Source organism: Oryctolagus cuniculus, chromosome 11 (assembly GCF_051225735.1).
Source record: "Oryctolagus cuniculus isolate XC-2025 breed Fujian yellow rabbit chromosome 11, ASM5122573v1, whole genome shotgun sequence".
In the NCBI taxonomy this organism is placed as follows: domain Eukaryota; kingdom Metazoa; phylum Chordata; class Mammalia; order Lagomorpha; family Leporidae; genus Oryctolagus; species Oryctolagus cuniculus.
Genome location: NC_142877.1, coordinates 123,035,068 through 123,051,514, shown reverse-complemented (window position 1 = coordinate 123,051,514; position 16,447 = coordinate 123,035,068). Strand labels below are relative to the sequence as shown.

At 53.9% G+C, this 16,447-nt stretch overlaps 1 protein-coding gene across 5 annotated transcripts in view; it reads right to left on the bottom strand.

Moving 5' to 3' along the window:
- Positions 1–16,447, bottom strand: part of ZBED4 (zinc finger BED-type containing 4) — a 31,264-nt gene that overhangs the window by 12,607 nt on the left and 2,210 nt on the right. Inside the window, exons 2-4 of one of the 5 annotated variants that reach the window (XM_089307780.1) lie at positions 16,159–16,346; positions 9,818–9,936; positions 7,100–7,179 (exon numbers count right to left, since the gene is read on the bottom strand). The exons of 1 other annotated variant lie outside the window; for it this stretch is intronic. The gene's annotated coding sequence lies outside the window, so the exon portion shown is untranslated. The remainder of the gene's footprint in view (positions 1–7,099; positions 7,180–9,817; positions 9,937–16,158; positions 16,347–16,447) is intronic. 3 more of the 5 variants (XM_051839190.3, XM_070053062.2, XM_051839187.3) reach the window with 3 other exon arrangements.

Here is a 16,447-nt window from a genome sequence, read left to right as displayed (position 1 = left end):
AGGAATTTGGGGAAAACACTCCAAAGAACCAGTGGGAAAAAGCAGACGGAAGAATCCTAGCGCTCGCACAAGGCTGGAAGCAGTGTTTCCACAACAGGACAGCAGCAGGGACCTCGAATCGTGGGACTTGGCCGTGGCTGCTCAAGAGCCCCAGATGAAGCGACACGCGGCCTCCAAAGGGGCAACTGACTGCCCACAGTAAACTGCAACACCAGATCCCATATCCAATAAAGCAAGTGCTGTATCAAAAAAAAGGTACCTGACATGCAAGGAATGAAAACATGACCCTAATCAGGACAAATACCCATCAACAGAAATAGACCCAGACGCACAGGACAACAGGACAGACAAGGACATCACACACGGGCACCGCCCGCGACCGACATGTGGAGCGCCTGGACGGGTGCCCAGCTCTGGCTCCTACTGCAGCTCCCTGCTAAGGAGACCGTGGAAGCAGCTGCATCTCTGCCATCCAGGTGGACACCGGGCTGAGCTCCCGCCTAGCCCCAGCCGTGTGGACATCTGGGACGTGGGGCAGCGGATGGGAGTTTCCTGTCTCAAACAAGTCCCGTGCATGGAAGTGCACCAAACGATAAAAATGAAAACATGAAGAATGGGAGACATGAAAGGACCCACACAGAATTTCTAGAGATGAAAAACAGTATTTAGAATGAAAAATGCACTGGATGAGGTTAACAGCAGATTTTTTTCATTACTGGGGCCGGTGCTGTGGGGTGGGGGGTTAGGCCTCTGCCTGCGACACTGGCATCCCATATGGGCACCGGTTTGAGTCCCGGCTACTCCACTTCCAACCCAGCTCCCTTCTGATGGCTTGGGAAAGCAGAAGATGGCCAGAGTGCTTAGCACCCTGAAAAGACACCCCTGGCTCCTGACTTCAGACCGGCCCAGATCTGGCCGTTGAGTCCATTTGGGGAGTGAACCAGCAGATGGAAGACCTCTCTCTCTGTCTCCCTCTCTGTTTGTAACTCTGCCTCTCAAGTCAATAAACAAATCTTAATGAAAGTCAGAGCTAGAGAGAGGAAGAATCGGAGAGGGAGAGAGAGGGAGAGCGAGAGAGATTCCCAGATGGCCACCAGGGCCAGCGCTGGGCCAGATTGAAGCCAGCAGCCAAGGGCTTCATGCGGGTGTTCTTGTGGGAGGGCCATCTTCTGCGGCTTTTCCCAGGCATATTATCAAGAAGCTGGAATTGAAGCAGGAACCGACACCCTTATGGGATGCCAAGGTTGTAGGGGGCAGCTGTACCGACAATGCCACAATGCTAGTCCTGCTAGCAAATCAAATACTGCCAAAGCTCAATAAACTTGAAGACACAGCAACAGCAACAATCAAGATGAAACAGGGAGAGAAAATGAGTGTAACCCTTTGTGCGCCCAAGCTCAGTGAGGAGGGTAAAGGATGACCTGAGGAGGAAGCGCTGCCAACCGCTTACTCCCACGGCGGCAGCAGCAGGGGAAACCACAACTCAACAGGACAAATGGGCAAGCACCTGGCCGGGGGTAAGGACACCAAGCACACAGCGCAGCACCTGCTCTCAGTCTGCAGCTCTGGCTCAAGTGACCGGTTTCTGACCCAGATGGGAGACCTGGGTTGAATTCCGAGCTCCTGGCTCAGCCAGCTCAGCTCAGCTCAGCCCAGTCCTGGCTGCTGTGTCCATCTGGCAAGTGAGCTGGTGGAAGGAAGCTCTCTCTGCTTCTTGAATAAATTGAAAAAGACTTTTTTGAAATAAAATTACTTTAAAAAATGAACAAAGACTTTGAACAGATATTTCCCCAAAGAAAATATAGGGACAATAAGCGCATGAAAAGTACGTAACACACAAAGATGCTCAACACCCCACACATCAGGGGAATGGGAATCAAACTAAGGGTCACCACCCACTACCAGCTAGGAACTAAAGGCGCCACGTGTTGCCAATGGTGCTGCTGGTGTGGAAAATGTGACCCAGCCCCTCTGCTCCCAGGCTCACTCAGAGAGCAGGTTCAGGGGCCGGCGCTGTGGCAGAGCCGGTTAGGCTGCCATGTGCAGGACCAGCATCCCATATGGGCACTGGTTTGAGTTCCGGCGGCTCCGCTTCCAGTCCAGCTCCCTGCTGTGGCCTGGGAAAGCAGCTGCAGATGGCCCAAGTCCTCAGGCCCCTGCACCCACGTGGGAGACCTGGATGAAGCTCCCGGCTCCTGTCTGGTCTGACCCAGCCCTGGCCATTAAAGCCATTTGGAGAGTGAACCAGCAGATGGCAGATCTGTCTGTCTCTGTCCCTACCCTGCCCTCCGCCTTTCTCTATAACTGCCTTTCAAATAAATAAAATAAATCTTAAAAAAAAAAAAGCAAGCAGAGATTCAAACTTGTATACCAACATTCACAGCTGCAAAGGAGTGGCAAAACCCAACCACTCATCCAGAGATGAGTAGCAGGTGCTTAGGCTGGCGCTGTGGCGCAGCGGGCCAGGTCTCCTCCTGAGGTGCCGGCATCCCATATGGGTGTCGACCAGAGTCCCAGCTGCTCCTCTTCGGATCCAGCTCTCTGCTTATGACCTGGAAAGCAGTGGAAGATGGCCCCTGCACCCCTGTGAGAGATCCAGAAGAAGCTTCTGGCTTCAGCTCCACCCAGCTCTGGCTGTCGCAGCCACTTGGGGAGCGAACCAGCCCACAGAAGGCCTTTCTGTCTCTCCTTCTTTGTATGTGACTCTACCTCTCAAAGAAATAAATAAAATCTTGGAAAAAAAAAAAGATGACCTTGGGACTCTTGCACCCCAGGCCCAAGTCCTGGCCCTCCTGAATGCAGCTTCCTGCTAATGGAGACCCAAGCGCTGTGGCCCCTGCCACCCACGTGGAACATCTGGACCGAGTTCCTGGCTTCTGGCCAGAACGTGGGCACTCCACAACAGCAAAAGGGACGAGTCGATAAGCACACACAGGTGTGCAGGTGTTGTGTGCAGGTGGCAGGTGTTGTGGTGCTACTTGGGCCCACATCCCGTGTCAGAGTCCCACCACTGCTTCCAATACAGCTTTCTGCTAATGCACACCCTGGAAGGCAGCAAACAATGGGTAAAACCCCTGGGTCCCCGCAACCCACAAGGGAGACCCAGATGGAGCTCCTGGCTCCTGGCTTCAGCGGGCCCAGTCCTGGCTGTTATGCGCATTTGGGAAGTGAACCAGCAGAAGAAAGTCTGTGTCCATGTCTCTTTCTATAGGCCTTGCAAATAAACATTGTTTTTTAAAAAAGATTTATTTATTTGAAAGAGTCACACAGAGAGAGGAGAGGCAGAGAGAGAGAGAGAGAGAGAGGTCTTCCATCCGATGGTTCACTCCCCAATTGGCCGCAACAGCTGGAGCTGTGCTGCTCCGAAGCCAGGAGCCTCTTCTGGGTCTCCCACATGGGTGCAGGGGCCCAAGGACTTGGGCCATCTTCTACCGCTCTCCCAGGCCACAGCAGAGCTAGATGGGAAGTGGAGCAGCTGGGTCTCAAACCGGTGCCCATATGGGATGCTGGGACTTCAGGCCAGGGTGTTAACTCATTGTGCTATAGTGCCGGACCCAATAAACTTTTTTAAAGTTCTTAAAAAAAAAAAAAAAGAGAGAGAGAGAGAGAGAGCGCGCTTCCATTCGCTGGTTCACTTCTGAAAGGGCCGCTATGGTCAGGGCTGAGCCGGGTTGAAACCAGGAGCCTAAAGCTTCTTCCAAATCTCCTACCTGGGTGCAGGGCCCGGGACTTGGGTCACCTCCCACTGCTTTCCCAGGGCATCAGCAGGGAGCTGGAGGGGAAGTGGAGCAGCTGGGACTCTAACAGGCATCACAAACAGCAGCTTCACCTGCTCTGCCACAGCACTAGCTTCTAAATATAAAAAAAAAAAAAAAAAAAAAAAAAAAGGCCGGTACCACAGCTCACTAGGCTAATCCTCCGCCTGCGGCACCAGCACCCTGGGCTCTAATCCCGGTTGGGAGGCCAGATTCTGTCCTGGTTGCTCCTCTTCTAGTCCTGCTCTCTGCTGTGGCCCGGGAAGGCAGTGGAGGATGGCCCAGGTGCTTTGGCCCTGCACCCCATGGCAGACCAGGAGGAAGCACCTGGCTCCTGGCTTCAGATCGGCGCAGCACCGGCCGTAGTGGCCATATAGGGGGTGAACCAACGGAAGGAAAACCTTTCTGTCTCTCTCCCTTTCACTGTCTAGCTCTGCCTGTCAAAACAAAACAAAACAAAAAAAAACACACATAAATCCCCTCTCTGTCTCTGCCTCCCTGTAACTCTGCCTTTCAAGTAAATAAATAAATATTTCTTAAAATACATAAATCAAGATAGAAAAATTCTGAAATGAGGCTCCAGATCCCAGAGAAACATTAGAAATAAAAGTAAAACATGATTGCAAGAAAAAAATATGAAGCTGGAAGAAGCCTGAGAACAAAACTCCACAGAAGACAGCGTAAGGACAGAGATGGGCCGTGCTCCACCTGCAGCACCCGCATCCCATACGGGTACCAGTTCGTGTCCCGGCTGCTCCTCTTCTGATGCAGCTCCCTGCGAATGGCCTGGAAAAGCAGTGGAAAATAGCCCAAATGCTTGGGCCCCTGCACCTGTGTGAGAGACCACGCAGCTCCTGGCTCCTGGTTCCAGACAGGCCCAACTCCAGCTGTTGCAGCCATCTGGGGAGTGAACCAGTGGAGGAACAGATCTCTCTCTCTCCCGCTCTCTGTCTGTAACTCTGCCTCTCAAATATATAAATACATCTTTAAAAAAAGGAGGAAAATACTTTTAATGAAAAGAAATAAAGGGATAAACAAGGACGCCAGAGAGAGGGACCAATTTAAGACAGGGAAGGCCCAACACACGCCCAAGGGAGGCCGACAGAGCCGGGACAGAAACAGAAGCTCAAGGCCTCTGGGGAGTGAGCTCTGTGCAGCTGCACCCTGGAGCACGCGTTCACGCTCGCAGGACACAGCATTGCGATGCACGGACAAGGGAGCGCCACCTAAGACGTCGGGAAGCAGCTGTGAACCACGGATTTTACACTTCGCACGCACGTGCCGCAGGAAGGACCCAGGAAGTGCTGCCGGCTCGCAGGGACTCGGCACGCCGTGGGCGCTGTGGTCCTTCCCACAAACACTGGAGACCAAGCCCATCCAGCTCCAGCAGGGTGGGGGCGGGTGTGAGCGCTGGGTGAGCCGGGCTGTCTGGGAGAGGACACAGCCAGCGCTGGCTACACCCCTACAGGGCAGAGGCTGAACAGCAGACGGGACGACCCCTCCCAGCCACGCAACAGGAGTGAACTGTCATCCTGTGGTGTGTGCGGCAGGAGACGGCGTAGTTCCGAGTGCTCTAACCCTCTCTTCTCCTACTCCTCGAGGAGACAGAGCTCAAGTGAACGTCCCGGCTCCTCCAGTGGAGCAGCCCAGAAGGGGCAGCTTCTCCAGCACCCAGGCTGCTCCCTCGGCCATCACTGCAAGGCCACTAAGGAAGAGGGGCTGCAGGAATGGCTCGGTCCATGCCGGGCCGCAAGGACACCCTGGCTCCCACGCACCAGGCCTCTCACCCTGGAATCCTGTCAGAAGGAGCCAGGAGCCAAGCAAGGGCTCCCACTGCCTGACGTCAGACAATCTGATACAAAGACCATGATAAAAGCAACACTTAAACATGTGTCAAATATGTTTAAACTCAGAAGTTCACATACCAGAGTAAAATCCCAAATGGTCACCTCCAACAGAGGCTAGGAGAATGGTTCCCTATCTCGTCCCCACAGGGCCTGCAGCACCAGACACCATAACCAAATGTCGGAGAGGCTTCCCTTCAGCACCCACCTACCTGGTCTCCACTGGCAAGGACCAGGTTTTTTCCATACCATTTGTGAACTCTTTTCCTAACATAGAGTGAATCACATGAGTACAAAGTTCACTGGAAACAGATCTTAGTAAAAATAAGGCTGGGAATGGGGGGGCACAGTGGGGAGAGTCGGCACGCTCCTGCAGTGGCAATTACGAAGTGCAGGAAGCTTGTACTCCTTCAGTAAGAGGTTCCTGGGGAAGAAAAAGAAAGCAGCAGTAACCGAACCAGAGCACCCAATTTTGAAACTGGGTGTGAATTAATACGGGCGGGAATAGAGTAGCTAAGGAGGGGGCTAGCAAGGAGGAGATGGGGTCAGCAGGCCCTCCCTGCTGTACCACCCACACCCCGCCTCTGCACCCGAAAACCACAGCTTCTGTGGTGTCCTGGCTTCGAACCCATGCTGGCCAAAAATAGCCAATATGGCAGCAAGCTGCATTCCCATCACGACCTCTAGCTACTTTACAAGGTCACTTTGATAGAATTACCATCCCATCATGCACTTGTTGCCACAACACTTCCAAGATGTCCAAAACGGGCCACATTCAAAGGCGGCACCCAGACTCCACTCCTTATGAATATTCAGTTAACACACCCTACCACCCACTCCCAAGTCCCCTCAAGGGAGGGTCCTGAGCCCTGCTGAGCGAACCCTCTCTCTAAGACTGTGCACTTCTGTATGCAAACAGATCTCTCACAGACCCTGGACCCTGGAACCAGCCGCCCCATGAAGGTCAGGGCACCCACTGAAAAGGCGTCTTCCCAGAGGTCAAATCTGAATCTGATCAAATCTACAGAGGAACTACGAAGACCCAAAAAACACGGGACAGAGGATAATCAGTCCACACCAGAGGGCGCGTGGCCCAGCGCACCACTCACTTTGCACAAGTGTGACTTCCAGGGGCCAGTGGGCGTACAGCCCAGCAGCAGAGACACCTGCATCCCACACCAGAGAGCCCGCGCCACACACAGAGAGCCCACGTCCCACACCACCAGAGAGCCCACGTCACAGAGAGCCCACGCCACACACCTGAGTGCTCGCGTCACACACCAGAGTGCCCACATTGCACACAGAGCCCACGTCCCACACCAGAGGGCCTGCATCCCACATAGAGCCCATGTCACACACAGAGTCCGCATCCCACACCAGAGGGCCCCTGACACACACAGAGCCCACACTGCACACCAGAGTCCATGTCACACACCAGAGGGCCCGCATACACAGAGAGAGCCCACCCACATCGCACAGCAGAGGGCCCCCGACACTCACAGAGCCCGACTCCAACTCCTGACTTCAGCTTCCACCAGCGCAGCCCGTAGGAGGCACTCGGGTAACTGAGTTCACACCACCTGTGTGTGAGACCCGGCCTGTAATGCTGGCTCCAGGATTCAGCCCCCGTCCAGTCCCAGGCATCTGGGAAGTGAACTGGTCAGAGGGGGCTGTCTCTCTCTCTCCTTCTCTCCTCTCCCTCCGTGTGTGTGTGTCTGTGTGCGTCTCTCCACCTCTCAAATATATAAAACAAGCAAAGAATCTAAAAATGAAGGCTTCTGAGGGGTGGGTAGCTGGCATAACCTGTATGCTAGGAGACTGAAAGGTCACGCACTGGGGCGCCACGCCCCACAGAGAGCCTGGACCACGCTGGCTTCTACACGTCCTGCCCAGCCTCCTGCCTGTGTGCCTGGGAGGCAGATGATGGCCCCCTACACTTGCGTCTCTGCCACCCACTGGGGGACCCAAACCGAGTTTTAGCCTCCTGGCCCAGCCCTGGTGGTTACGGCATTTTGGAAAGTGAACCAGCGGATGGAAGATCTTTCAAATAAACAAACCTAAAAAAAAAAAAGGCGCAGCTTAACTAATGTTTAAGAGATGCTCAGTTCAGTCATAAAACTATAAACACAAATAAGGAAATAAACACCCAGCATAACAGCGGGGCTGGGGTTCTGTTAGCAGGACACAGGCCGACAGGCAGGCCAGGGGCCGGGGCACGGGGCGAGCTCCTGACACGAATGATGTCGTGATGGACCCATCGGAAGCAACTCACAGGCTACGCATCCGAGTTAGCCCATTTCTGTCTAAGCCACACTTTAATAGAATGTTTAAAAAATGGCTTAAACCACATCTGAGGAGCCAGAGGAACCTGGGCGTGGCGGCACTGGCAGTGCAGAAGCAGAGGGCAGAGCCTGCAACTGGACAGCGCGTGCAGGCCTGGTCACGCTGCAGAGCCAGCACAATGCCGAGGTCTGACCGGCCTCGCGCCCTGACAGGCTGAAGCCTAATCCCCGTTAGGAGACCTTAAGAAGGGCACCTGTGAGAGGCCAGCGGATTAAAGGGCGTCGCGGGAGGGGCTGACTGTGGAGGGCGGTCTGGCCAGGTCCCTCATCGTGTGGCACTCTCGGGACTCTGCCAGCCAGAAGAGCCAGCGTGAAATGGCCCTCAACCTGGACCACACATCCCTCTGCTCTCTGACCCACCTAGTCCGTGACCGTGTCATCAGCAACCCAGAGGGGGCTAAGACAGTTAGGCCACTCTGTGAGACACCACTCCACCCCTCAGCTCCCACTCCTGAACCCCAACGCTGGGCCAGGGACTGCCATGGGCACGTGTGGAATGAACCAGTGGGGATCCCACAGTGGGCGGGAGGACTCTCTATTAGAATTTAACATAGGTCAGGGACGGCGCTGTGGCGTAGTGGGTAAAGCCACTGCCTGCAGTGCCAGCCTCCCATATGGGTGCCAGTTCGAGTCCTGGCTGCTCCACTTCCAATTCAGCTCTCTGCTATGGCCTGGGAAAGCAGTGGAAGATGGCCCAAGTCCTTGGGCCCCTGCACCCACGTGGGAGACCTGGAAGAAGCTCCTGGCTTTGGATCGGCACAGCTCTGGCTGTTGCAGCCAACTGGGGAGTGAATCGGTGGACGGAAGACCTCTCTCTCTCTCTCTCCCCCTCTCTCTCTCTCTCTCTGCCTCTCCTTCCTGTGTAACACTGACTTTCAAATAAATAAATTAATTTAAAATATGAAAGTATTCTTGTAACCTTGACTCACAGGAAAACAAAACTGACCACACTGGGGAAAAGGATGGATCAGGCCCCATTAAAATTAAAAACTTCAGAGAAAAACACAAACCTCTGTTTTCATCAAGAGAATAAAAGAGCACAGTTTGGAGTAAGAGGATGTTTAGAGAAGGGCAAAGTCTTCGTGGCAGGGGCTGGCGCTGTGGCACTGTGGGCTCAGCCGTAGCTGGGATGCCGGCACCCCACACTGGATTCCTGCTACTCACCAGGCAGCAAAGGAGGCGCCAGGCGTTTGGGCCCCTGCCACCCACGAGGGAGACTAGGATGGAGTTCCTGGCTCCAGTTTCAGCCTGGCCCAGCCCTGGCTGTCACGGCACTGAGGGTGGAATCGACCCATCAATCACACTGTCTCTCCCTTCCCCTCTCCCTCTGTTGCTCTGCCTTCCAGATAAGTCCATAAAGCAATCATATAAAAAAGCGTTGTGGGCCACCACTGTGGCACAGCAGGTAAAGCTGCTACCTGTGGCACCAGCATCCCACATGGCCGTTGGTTCAAGTCCCAGCTGCTCCACTTCTGATCCGGCTCCCTAGTAATGCACCTGGGAGAGGAGATGGCCCACGCCCCTGAACCCTGCACCCATGAGGGAGACCTGGAAAAAGCTCCTGGCTCCTGATCGGCCCATCTCTAGCCATTGCGGCCATTTGGGGAGTGAATCAGTGGACAGATCTCTCTGGCCCTGCCCCCGCCCCTCATCACAGCCTTTCAAATAAATAAATCTTTTAAAAAAAAGTACATTAGCAGAAACGTCGTCAGCAGCCGTCCGAGTGCCAGCAAGTAGATGGACTGGCGCTCAGCCTCACTCAGTTTCCCATCGTCTATGAGGCCCCCCCCCCAACACCATGGAGTACCGCGGCCTTACTCTGTCTGGGCAGCCACGCCCAAACGCCATGAACCCGGCTGTGCGGAAACAAACTTACTTCTCTCCGTTCCCGAGGCGGGACGCCCAAGGTCAGAGGGCCGGCAGCTGCATTCTGCTGAGGGTCTGCTTCCTGGTTCGGAGGGCACCTTCCCCCAGAACCTCGCTCTGCGGTCTCTCCTGCAAGGGCACAGATCCCAGCCGTCACACTCAGTCTATGGCATCCTAACAGGCAAGACGCTCACAAGAGAAACGCCTGCAGACACAGCCACAAGTGACAGAGAAAGGTTCAGGCAGCATTCATAAAGGAAAAGGCGCTACCGGGCCGATACCCATGGCGCCAAATTCAAGCAATGGAATACCCTGCAGGAGGGAGCATGAAAAACTACCATTACATGCAGCACACAGAACAAGCAACGTGTGATCCCACCTTCAGGAACCAGAGGAAGAAGTTGTTGTCAGGGGTAACTGCTTTTATTTCTTGAATATTTATTTGAAAGGCCAAGAAAGAAAGGGCCATCCACTGGTTCACTCCCCAATGGCTACAACAGCCAGGGCTGGGCCAGGCGGAAGCCAGGAGGCAGGAGCTCCATCCAGGTCTCCCAGGTGGGTGCAGGGGCCCAGGGACCTGGGCTGTCACCTGCGCATCACCACCCTTCCTGGCAGAAGCTGGATCGGATCATAAACAGCAGCTGGTTGTGGGCGCTGCAGGCTGCCTGACCCCCGCACCACAGCACCCCTCCCCCGAGAAGGAAGGAGGGGACGGAAGAGGTGGTTTCCATCTCTGGGTGCTGGTGGGATGGACCTGGCCTGTCTCACGAGCTGACAATTCACCAAGACGGGCATCTGCCTGCACGTGCCTCACACTTCACAAAGAAAAGTGTAAAACTGGTAACCTCCTCAGGCACCACAGCTCACACCTGGGCACTGCCTGACACCCACATCCAACTCTGGGCTGCAACGGGGCCCCCACACCCCCTGAGGCCTGCTCCCCGGCGCACGGGGCCCCCACACCCCCTGAGGCCTGCTCCCCGGCGCACAGGGCACGCACAGTACCCACCACAGACACGTCTGCACGGTGTGTGCAGTTTACCTGTGGTAATTATGGAAGACTTGCACTTTCTGCTTCATGCATTTCTCTACTACTTGACTATTTTTATGCATAAATAAGCATACAGAGCAATGACACTTGAACTCCAGGGAAATGCTGTCATTTATTCTTAGATTTACTCTAAATAAAACAGTTTTCCTACTACACTAGCACTGACTTCAGAAAAAGAAGGCATATCAGTGTTGGTTTTTATGCCACAAACAGATCATTCTCCTGTGGCCTGCTGGTAATTTCACATCTATGTCAACAATTTGGATTTTGTTACTTATCCCAGAACTGGGGGGATGGTACCCCAGCCTTGAGAAGCACATCTGGGTGGTACCCAGAGTCAGCCTTTATTTTATTAAATGTTTTCTCCTTTATTTGAAAGGCAGAGCTAGAGACAGAATCTTCCACTTGCTAGTTCACTCCCCAAATGGCTGCAGCGGCTGGATGGAAGCCAGGAGCCAGGAGCTACATCCGGGTCTCCCACATGAGCCGTCCTCTGCTGCTTTCCCAGGCGCATCAGCAGGGAGCGAGATCAGAAGTGAAGCAGCTGGGACTCCAACGGGCAGCTGTACGGGATGCGGGCACCGCGGGTGCTGCACCACAGCACAGGCCCCGGAGCAGCCTTCATGCCATGGCTTGATTCTGTCTCCAGCAAACATAATTACTGTAAAAATGCACTCGGCCTGCTGACACGCAAAGCAGGGCAATCCATGACAAATACAGCAGAGTCCTGGGGCCAGTGCTGTGGCGAAGTGGGGAAAGCCGCCACCTGCAGTGCCGCCCACCTATATGGCCACCGGCTCGAGTCCCAGCTGTTCCACTATCAATCCAGCTCTCTGCTGTGGCCTGGGAAAGCAGTGGAAGACGGCCCAAGTCCTCGGGCCCTGCACCCACGTGGGAGACCCTGAGGAAGCTCCTGGCTCCGGATCAGCACAGCTCCGGCCACTGCAGCCAACTGGGAGTGAACCAGCAGATCGAAGACCTCTCTTTCTCTGTGTAACTCTTTCAAATAAATAAATCTTAAAACAAACAAACAAAAAAGGGCAGATCTCGTCACTCCAGCCCCGGTCTCCCAGGATGGGAGCCAGGGTCACTTGCCCTGCCAATCTCTACAGCTGGCACGCTGTGCTCACACCAGGGACTAACTACACCAGCTAGGAAAATACCACCACACAGACGGAGAGCATCAGCAACCCTAAATTATAACCGTAGACGGAAAGGGGAGGGAGAGGCAGAAATGAGAGCTTCGAAACCAAAATTTTCTGGAAGTCATTTTACATTCTTCTAGTTTCAAAGACAAACACGGGGCGGGCGTCGTGGTGCAGGGAATGAGGCTGCCACTCGGTGGAAGCCGGCATCCCACATCAGAGTGCCCGGCTCAAGTCCTGGCTACTCTGGGCTTCCTTTTCTTTAAAAGATTTATTTATTTGCTTGAAAGTCAGAGTTACAGAGAGAGAGAGAGAAAGAGATCTTCTATCCACTTGTTCACTCCCCAGGTGGCCACAATAGCTGGGGTCAGAGAAGGCCAAAGCCAGGAGCCAGGAGCTTCTTCCAGGTCTCCCTTGTCGGTGCAGGGCCCAAGCATTTGGGTCATCTCCTGTTGCTTTTCCTGGGCAGCCAGGTCTCAAACTGGTGCCCACCTGGGATGCCGGCACTGCAGGCGGCAGCTTTACCTGCTACACAATGCTGGGCCTTACTCTGGGCTTCTGATCCAGCTTCCTGTTAACGTGCCTGGGAAGGCAGCACACACTAATGCAAGTACGCCGACCCCTGTCACCCCCACGGGAGAGCGGCACGGGGTTCCAGGCTTTGACCTGGCCCAGCCCTGGCCATTATGGCCATCTGGGGAGTGAATCAGCAGATGGAAGCTCTCTCTCTGCAAAAAAAAAAAAAAAAAAAAAAAAGTCTCTGAAAGAGAGATGGAAATAAGGAAACTACCTTTTAATAGTAAAATCAATCAACCAGGGGCTGGCTGGCTGGCGCTGTGGCGCAGTGGGTTAAAGACGTGGTGTGCAGTACCGACATCCCATATGGGCGCTGGTTGGTGTCCCGGCTGTTCTACTTCTGATCCAGCTCTCTGCTGTAGTCTGGGAAAGCAGATGGCCCAGGCACCTGTGTGGGAGACCTGGAGGAGGCTCCTGCCTCCTGGCTTTGGATTGGTGCAGCTCCGGCCATTGCAACCATCTGGGGAGTGAACCAGCAGATGGAAGACCTCTCTTCCTCTCTGTAACTCCGCCTTTCAAATAAATAACTAAATCTTAAAAACAAACAAAAAACCTGATTGTGTATCAAATTGGGCAACGTTAACCAGAGAAAGAATATTTGTCAAGGAATTTAAAACAGTACTTTATTTATTCCAGGCAGAATTCATACTAAGGACAAAGGAATGTAAAAACAAAACCCCCACACTCTCTGCTGAGTAGTCTGATCATCAGCAGTAATAGAGGCAGCTCTGCGTGAATTTTGCGTGACTTTCAGCACAGGGCGGACCCCCCTAACACCACCCTCAGCATCGGCTGCTCCAGGACCCCCTGAGGACGTGAAGTCGGCAGCTGCTGGAGTCTGTTAGATAACACGTGGCAGTGACTGTGCCACTTTAAAGTCTTTAGATTACTTACAATACCCACACTGTGTCAACAGTCGCTACACTGTATTGTTTAAGTTACCCTTGCTCAGTACAGGCCAAGTCTTTGCCACAGGGTTTTGATCTGCAGTCGGTTGACTCCACGGATACAGAATCCAGACACAGAAGGCCAAGTGTATCCAGATGTTCGGGGCAGTGGTCAAGATGCTGCCTAGGACGCTCACATCCCATACGGGGACACCCAGGCTCGAGTCCCGGCTCTGTTTCCAATGCCAGCGTCCCGCTAATTCCCACCCTGGGAAAGGCAGGTGAGACCTGGATTGGGCTCCAGGATCCTGACATCAGCCTGGCCCAGCTCCGGCTGTTGCAGGCATTTAGGGAATGAACCGGCAGATGCAAGATTTCTCTGCCTTTCAAAGAAAATAAAAATAAACTTGAAAAAGAGGTTGGATATTTTTAAAGTAAAAAAGAAGTTTCAGGATGAGAAAAAGATACAAAATGTTTATCTTAAACCTTTTTCCTACCCCCATTTAAAAAATTTAATTTGAAAGTGTGTGTGTGGCCTTACATGAGTGAATGAGTGAAATGTGCCAGGTGAGCACACAAGGCGGAATCTCACTCCGGTTTATTCCCCAAGTGCCCACAATAGCTGGGCTGGGCCAGGCTGAAGCCAAGAGGCAGGAGCCCCACCTGTGTCCCCTACATGAGCGGCAGGGTACTTGGGCTGCTGTTGCTGCCTCCCAGGCTTAGTAAGGAGCTGGACTTGAACTGGCACTGTGATATGACAAAATTTCAAGAATCAAAAACATAAATAAAATTTTAAAAATAGATAAATGTAAGTAAGACCACTTAATTTTATTTTGTTAGTTTCATTTCATGTCTTTTAAACTTTAATACATTTATGAATTTTTTCCACATATCTTAATACACTTTCCTAATTAACCTTTCCTAAAGTAGATTTATTATGTCACTGGATACCAAGTATCTATGTTTATTTATTTATTCATTTTTAAAGATTTATTTTTATTTATTTGGAAGACAGAGTTAGAGAGAGAGAGAGGTCTTTCATCCGCCTGCTCACCTCTCAAATGACTGCAACAGCCAGAGCTGAGCTGATGCGAAGCCAGGAGCTTCTTCTAAGTCTCCCACACAGGTGTAAGGGCCAAGGACTCGGGCCATCTTCTACTGCTCTCCCAGGCCATAGAAGAGCGCTGGACAGAAGTGGAGCCGCCGGGACTTGAACCGGTGCTCATATGGGATGCTGGCGCTGCAGGCCGGGGCTTTAACCTGCTGCACCACAGTGCCAGCCCCAAAACCATTTAATTTTAAACTTGTCTTAAAAATATCAGTATCAGGGCCAGTGTTGCTGCGTAGCAGGTAAAGCCACTGCCTGCAATGCCAGCACCCCATGTGGGTGCCAGTTCAAGTCCTGGCTGCTCCACTTCCGATTCCTTCTGATGGCCTGGGAAAGCAGCGGATGATGCTGGGCCCCTGCATCCACAGGAGAGACCTGAAGAAGCTCCTGGCTTTGGTCTCCGCAGAGCCCTGGCTGTTGTGGCCATCTGGGGAGTGAACTGGTGAATGGAGGGCCTCTCTCTCTCTCTGCTCCTCCTTCTCTCTTTCCATTGACTTCTATTCATACTAAGGAAGCACAAAGAAAGCGGGAACAGCAGGGCCGGCACTGTGGGGTAGCGGGTAAAGCCGCCTGCAGTCCAGCATCCCATATGGGCACCGGTTAGAGTCCCGGCTGCTCCACTTCCAATCCAGCTCTCTGCTGCGGCCTGGGAAAGCAGTGGAAGATGGCTCAAGTCCCTGGGCCCCTGCACCCACGTGGGAGACCCGGAGGAAGCTCCTGGCTCCTGGCTTCAGATCCATGCAGCTCCGGCTGTTGCAGCCAGCTGGGGAGTGAACCAGCGGATGGAAGACCTCTCTCTCTGCCTGCCTCTGCTCTCTGTAACTCTGCTTTTGAAATGAATAAACAAATCCTTTAAAATAATAAAACAGGCCGGCGCCGGGGCTCACTAGGCTAATCCTCCGCCTTGCGGCGCCGGCACACCGGGTTCTAGTCCCGGTTGGGTGCCAGATGTCCCGGTTGCCCCTCTTCCAGGCCAGCTCTCTGCTGTGGCCAGGGAGTGCAGTGGAGGATGGCCCAAGTGCTTGGGCCCTGCACCCCATGGGAGACCAGGAGAAGCACCTGGCTCCTGGCTTCAGATAGCGCGGTGTGCCGGCCACAGCGCGGCGGCCGCGGCGGCCATTGGAGGGTGAACCAACGTCAAAAAGGAAGACCTTTCTCTCTGTTTCTCTCACTGTCCACTCTGCCTGTTAAAAAAAAATAATAATAATAAAACAAAAAGGGGGGGGGACAGGCAGCCTTCCTGGGAAGACTCGGATTAATGAATGCGAACAGCCGGAGCCGCCCGGGAGGCACAGCACCCACTGCTTCCCGGGCAGAGACGCCAGCGAGCGCCACTGTGCCGAGGACACCGCACTGCTGAGACGGGGAGCCCAGAGCCAGAGCCCAGAGCGGGAAAGGGTTAAATTTCAGAACCTGGACCCAGGGCTCTCTCCAAGAGATGTGGTCAGAAACCCCGATAAGGCTCCCTTGGAAACAAGGCACATTCCAAAGCAAGCAAACAGACCGCGGGCAGGTCGGTCGGTCGGTCCGTCGTTGCCTACGCTGTCCCTAAAACGTCAGCGCTGTTGGGATTGCTCTGCTCACCTGCGTGGGTCCGCAGCACCTCCCCTTTGCCTGGGGTCAGGCCGGCCGGGGCCCGGAGCGGCTGGAAGGGTCTCTGTCCTGTCCTTTTACTCGCAGGTCGGTGCGCCAGTCACTGGAGCTCTCCCAGACAGCAAGCAGACGGCCTGCTCTTGGCAGCAGGGCAGGTGCAGCGCAAACCACGAGGTGAGCTGCGATTAGCGGCTGCGCATGAACACTCTGCGAGGCCGTGAGGCCGGAGGACACAGCAGTACAGGGCAGCCGGCCCGCAGGGCCAGGGCGCGGGGTCCAA